Here is a 7187-nt window from a genome sequence, read left to right on the forward strand (position 1 = left end):
CGTGCCGGTCCAGAGGCGCAGAAGCCAGACTCAGCGAAGCATGTGCGTTTAGCAGAAAGCAGCTCCCATCACCCACACGTGCACGGGGCCTCCCTGACCTTGTGTTTAGTCTCAGGGAAGCCTCTTTGTTTAGTAATTCTAACTCGATAACGTAACTGTGTTTTATCTTGTAAGATGTGCGTCTTAGATCTCAGTGGTCTCCTATTTTGGTGTCAGTCTTTCACTAGAGTTATGACTATGAGGATGGGGAAACGTCTCCTTATAGACGAGATTTAGTGAGATACCAGCCGTAAGACTGCCCTGCTTTCTGGCAGCATGCCATCTAGAAAAAACAAAAACAAAAACAAACCCTGATTAATTAGACCCACCTCCAACTCATCCAACCAAAGCCCAAAGCCTATAACAGGTTCTTTCTAGCACCCTCCTACTGAGACACTCACAGACCCCCATGGTGTGTGTTTCTTCCTGGACTAGGGTTCAGGGGTCAGCTCCATTCAAACCCCATAGACCCAGCAAGATTATAGAGATCGAGGAACAGCTGGTTTCTCAGGAGAAAGGATGATTGTCAGGCAAAAAATATGTATCCGATAGATATACCAGCTCTACCTTCTGACTCAGCAGGAGTGCTTTGATAGACATCTAATTATGATACAACTTAACCCTACCCCAGTGATGAGTGGGGCATGAAGGGCAGCTACATGTGGCTTTGGGAAAACCACATGAGCACTACCACCTCCAACCCCATTCCTTCATTTGTGGAATGGGAGGAGGGGTATCTAATCACGTAGGAAAGATGGAGATAGAATGAGGTATCATGTATCTGAGCGCCCAGCACACAGTAATGCTCAGTGAACGGTAGTTTAATCTGAGTCTTTCCTAGTCAAAGAATTAATAAGAGTAATTCTACCTCTATATGAATAGTTAAGCAATTATTATAAGAAGGCCACACTAGTGCGTTTATAGAACTACATTTCTGCCATGAGTAACAATGAAGAATCTTTTATGCTATTAACCTGTGCAAATTTTAGATTTTTTAAAAATAGTAAGTTATATAGGTCACTGTATTGTGTCTGTAACTAATTGCAACATTAGCTATCAAACTCTCATTGTTGGCTAATTTATCTTCAAAGATTCAAGAATGCAATTCGAGTAATTACTACCTGTATGCCATATTTCATTTATGGTCTCTATGAGTCATGAATCTTCTTTCTATAACAGGAAGCATTGAATGCAATTAATTCAAGAGGTCATTTTCCGTTTGAGAATTCCAGGATGCAGTCATAAAATACAATACACATCTATGCAATTTGCATTAAGTTTGATTATACAACATATGTGGCAGACCTCTTGAATTAATTACATTCAATGTGTTCTTCTTTCTTCATATTAATGAAGGTTTCATTCATTTTTTTTGTTCTTAAACTGGAGATAGAAACCCTTGAAATCTTTTTGCAGTGCATTTCTCAGTGTTTTTGAACTACTGAATTATATAAACACACCTTCTATTTGATTTTGATTGCTTTCTTGGCCTAGGTTCCCTGCAAGCATTTGGTATGATTGAATAATCTTTAGTTGTGTTTTCTCGCCATGGCTGTGCTAATGTACTAACAGTTGGTTATTGAAACATTGCTACAATCTACTGTCTTTATCCTTTGCCGGATTCCTAAAGGGGTATTTTATTGCCTGCCGGTACCATTCACAGTAGTTTTGGGCACTGTCATTCCACCAGCCTAATGCACGTCCCAGCATGCCACTCATTGGTGCCTCTGATCTTAGAGAGAGTCTCGGAGCCACCCCAAGAGCCACATCATTATTCTTCCAGCAGCTCTGCTTTTTGGCACATTTTCACGTTAGACGAGTTGGTAAAGTTTCAGTATGAGGTGTAATGCCATTAAAGATGAGGACAAACGCCTTGACACCTGCAGTGATTTAATTTGCACAGTATGTTCCCAAGCTTTTGCCTCGACTGCAGCGTGGCCAGTGATGTCACGTCCTGCATGAGGATGTCTGTGCAGCACTTCAGAAATGATCTCGTAACAGGATCGTAACACTGAGGGACGTTTGCCTCCTCATCTGTCAAAGGGCTAACGATGTCCTTTTGCAGAGTGTGTATGGAAATCTTTCCAGTCCTTTTTGGGTCTTCGCGGTGGAACATGTCCTTGTGTTATTCTTGAACACAACTTAACAGATGAGCAGGATCACCAGATTCAGGCAGCCCACCTGCCTTCGCCTCAGTTAGGCAGGCTTTGCTGCCTAAAAGATACAGGCAGAGACCTCACATTTAACTGGCTTTGACAAGCATTCATTGACCATCTACTATGTGCCAACTGCCAACCTCAGAGTTGTCGAAGAGCTGACATCCTAATCTGTTTGCTTGAAAGTTAGCGTTTCTGTTCTCATTCATTCCTTCATGTGTCTAAGAAACATTCGTTGGGTGCTTGCTGTAGGCTAGGCACTGGCTAGGCGTTATAATACGATTGTGAAAAGGGCACATAAGGCATCCCCCCTGCCCTCACAGAGTTAATAATCTAGCCTTACTTCTAGGTTAAGAAAAGACACAGTTTAACTAGTTAACTAATGGCAATAACCATGCTTCCAGCACACAGTTTTAAAAAGAGTAATTTACTAGAAAAAAATCAAAATGGCTCCTTCATACTTCTGATAGCCCAGCAGCCATGAGATCATCCCTGCTGCTTCAGCGTCTCGTGGGAAATGCAAATCAGTCTCTGGGTGTGTCTCTGTCTCCGTGTGTGTCTCTGTCTCTGTCTCTCTCTCCCCGCCCCCGCACCCCGCCCGCCCCATCTCTCAATTACTGAATATACCCAGATTTCTTTTTATCCCTCATCGAGTGGAGAAAGTATCGAACTACTCTTTTGCCACTGTATCTTAGGAAGCTGCCAGTCTGTGCTTTAATCGTGTGACAATGAAAGTATCGCTCACTACATGATCAGGTAGGAGACCACTTTTCCCAGTTGTTTTAAGGTAGATCAAAAGAAAAATCAGCAGAGACTTTGTAGAACTCATGTAAATCGGTTATTTCAAATTATTATTAGGTTACCCTCCAGATAAATTTGGTGTGCAATAGGACTTTTTGACCAAAGTTAGCATTTTATTATAATTAATACTCTTTAAGGGATGAAGTGCATGCAATTACAAGGGGAGCCAATTCACTTGGGTAGTTTATGTCGTTGCTTTCCTTTAAGGCGGTGGTTCTCAAATGGGGGCAGTCCCTCCCCTCCCTGCTTCCAGGGGACTTTGGGTATATCTGGAGGCATTTTCGATTGTACAACTGAGAGAGCAGGTGTTATTGGTGCCCAGTGGGTAGAGCCCAGGGATACTGCTAAACATCCTATGATGCACTGGACAGTCCCCACGACAAAGAATTATTTGGCCCCAAATGTCACTAGGTGCAAAATTGAGAAGCCCTCTTTTGAAATACCCTGACTGTAGACACAGCACTACATGTTATGTGCAGGTGAAGTTGCCAAAACCAGAGGAAATTTGTGCGAGCGAGTCCAGCTTTCTCCTCCTGCTCTCTCATTATATTCTTTGTCTATTTACCCATCGTTTAGATCCCTCGTGCTGCAAAGCTTTCCGTGTTTTTTTATGGGCTCCATACTTAACTATATGAGCTTTTCATTACCCATTCTAAAATCATGACTGGTTATAATGTAAATTGTATAACACATCCTTCTGCAGCTTCGGATTCTGCAACTTAAACCTTCTAGGCTGCTTATCTGTCTCCCACCACCTACCTGCGTTTTATGCTCTGCACTTGGCATTTTTGATTGTTCCTTTCATATTAATTTCAATGGTGCCCGGAGGGTACCTCTCACCATATAATAGGTTGCTTTGTGAACAATTTCAGTAAGCGAACCATTCTGCCCGAACAGTGAGATACTCTGGAATGTAAAAAAGATACCCCTTGGTGTATCATTCACGTTTCTAGTGTGCCACTGTGTCCTGCGATTGTGCTGAAATTGGAATGGAGATGAATTATTTGTTTCCCCTCTCACTGTAAAAAATAGCCCCACGGTTCCAGGTAACACTCTCAGCCATACAAAAACGGTGAAAACTTGAAAGTTACCAGTTGGACATGGAAGAATATTTATTTTGTATTTAAATTTGCAAATCATTAAGTACCCCTTGTCCTGAGATCATTATTTTCATCGTGATAGACTTCTGTCACATTCAGGTTGCTCCAGCTTTTGCTTGACCATTTGGAATGTGACAGTTGTTTGTCCCATTTCATTTGGCTGCAGCTTTCCTTAGTTCATTTGAATTGTCCCTCGAGCGTAGTTTGCTTTATGTGATGTCTAAAGAAGCTCGTCTCTTGTCTTTTCAGAAAGCTTTGTCCTAATGGGAAAACTAAAAAGATTTTCTAAAAATGGTGATTTTTTTTTTTTAACGCAATGTGCCTTTGGTTGGCAAGGAAAGTGAGATGGTTCAGATTTTCAAACATGCTGGACTTGAGCTGTTCACTTGAAAATCAAGTCTGTTTTAGCACAAGAGCCGGTTGATATCACTGTCCTGTCAGTGGATTATGAGAGGGCACGGCAAAAACTAGTTTAAAATTAACAGTTTGACATTTTTAAGTTGGGTCTTTCTTTGTGGAAAGACTCCATTACAGTCTTGCTCTGTAGTCCATGAGTGTTAAGTCTTCACAATAAATTTGAACACTGTTGGCATCACAGACCTCCCAGCCCTTGGTTGCCCACCAAGTGTCCAAGCTGTGCTGATACTGCCTCTAAACTGTGTTGCACCTTCCCATCCCTACTCTAGGTCTGACACTGCATCCTTGTGCCGTGCTTCTAATTTATTCTGTATACGTGGAGACTTGAGTGGTCATCCTAAAACTTTGCCTCATCTCCTGCACAATTCTAGAAAAACAAAGACTGAATTCTCTAGACTGTCCATTCAGGTCTTCTGTAGTTGGACCCTAAGATTCTCTCCTAGTTATTTAATTTATCCACTTCCCAGAATACTCTGTTCCAGGTGAGCATCTTTACTCTCTGTCCTACAAAAATGCATTTCCCTTTCTTACCGTTGTCATTCTTTAGGAAAACCATGGGTCATTCTTTAGGAAAACCATGTAGAAATTCAAAGGTAACTTTCATGGGTCTTCCTTGACCACCCCAGTTGGAAAGAGAATCTCTTCCTTTGAAATTTGTGGGTCACTTGTTCTTACGACTTGATTCAAGAAATTCAGAGCTCTACTCCAATGGCCTGGCCTCAGAAGGGCTTTTCTTTTTAAAATAGCACCCCAGTTGTTCTCTGCCCCCCTAGCCTATTTAATTTTCCTCCATTGCTCTTATTACAGTTATTTATTGAACTGCTTGTTATCTATTTTCCCACTAAAACATAAGCTTCAAAGGGGCTTGTGTCTGTCTGGTTCACCATGCTGCTTCACAGAAACTAGAATAGACTCTCAACATACATTTGTTGAATAAATGTTTCTGGGTGGTTATCTTCTCTGTAGCATTAGTTACCTTTACTCTGATCTATGAATACATCTTGTCTTCCCAACAAGATTGTGAGTTCCTCAGTGGGTAGGGGGGGCAGGGGTGATCATGTCTTACCACTTTGGCATCTACCTTCTTTCTTTACTGCCTTTTCTCAAAACAAAACAAAACAAAACAGAACAACAACAACAAAACACAAAACCACGCGCGACCATGCACACATTAGACACAGTGTCTTACCCATAGTAGATAGTGAATAAAAGTTGTAACAAGACACCTTTCAAAAGAATATTAATCAGACTTCTGCTTCTGGTCAAGGTGAAGTAACAGGTTTTACGGATTGACTGTTCCACCAGAAACAACTAAGAAGCAAGACAACCCATTAGAAATAATGGGCTGTCAAGACAGCGAACATGAAGCAATGAAGGAAAGAGGTTTCTGATAGATAGGGAACTAATGCGGTGAGTCTTGTAATTGCACCAGCTTTCTGCCTGGAGAAAGTTTCCAGGCCACAGTCCAGGAAGGGGAAATATAGGCAGAGAGCAATGGGCTCCCTGAGCTGGGACAGAGCAGAGAGTCACGGGACACCAAGGCAGCTAAGAGACAGGAAAGAGTATGGTAGAGGAGGGAGCTGCTCAAAAAGAGAGCCGTGGTCCAACTTGAATATCCAATTGAGAGCTGACCGGTGCATCCATATGAGGAAGCTACTCAAGGTGAGGGAAAGAGTCACCCGAAAAGGTTAGAGAGAATAGTGGCAGAAGGTCATTAAGGGCAGAGAATAGTGCCTATTCCCAATAACTAGGTAGAAAACCTCATAATTCATGAACCATTAGAGAATATGAAGGGTCTTGCCTCAGCAGTGGAGTTATCAATCCTAGACTGAAAACATTTCTGGTTCTACCTAACAAAGCTTAAAAACATGGCCCAAAAAGATCAAACTATTTCCAAATAGTTGAATCCCAGATCAAAGCTTGAGAATATTATCAGGAATGAATAAACAAAAAAAAAAAAATTAGCAATCATACAAAGAAGCTGAAAAATACAACCCAAAATGAAGAGAAAACTAAAGAAGAGTCAACTAAAACTAACTGAGAAATGATATCAGTGATAGAACTAGTAGACAAGGATATTAAAACAATTATTGCTACCATATTCTATATTCAATATGAAGAAGTTAGAAGAAAGAATGAGTATGTTAAACAGAAACATGGCAGACATAGGGCACATGTCCAACATCTAGGGTTGAAAAACTACAATATCAAAGATAAACAATACACTAGATGGGGTTAATTAGACATCTAAAGAAAAGATTACTAAACTCAAGAACAGCAATAGAATCTAAAATTAAATACACAAAGGAAAAAAAAGACAAAAAATAAATAGAGCACCAGTGAGCTGTGGGACAACCTTAAGTGGCTTAATTTACTTGTAATTGGAGTCTCTAAAAAAAAAAGAGGAAAGAGCCAGGAAGGAAACATATTTGAAGCAATAATGACCAGAATCTTTCAAAATTTGATGAAAACTATAAACCCATACACGAGAAGGTTAACAAACCCAAGCTCAAGAAACATAAAACTACGACAATGTGCATCATAATCAAATCATTTAAAACAAGTCATAAAAAAATCTTAATAATAAACAGATGAAGAAAAGACATGTCACATACAAGAAGAACAAAGATACAGATGGTAGCAGATTTCTGATGGAAACAGTGCAAGTTGTAAG

The sequence above is a fragment of the Pteropus medius genome, unplaced genomic scaffold, assembly GCF_902729225.1.
Source record: "Pteropus medius unplaced genomic scaffold, Ma_sr-lr_union100, whole genome shotgun sequence".
Lineage (NCBI taxonomy): Eukaryota > Metazoa > Chordata > Mammalia > Chiroptera > Pteropodidae > Pteropus > Pteropus medius.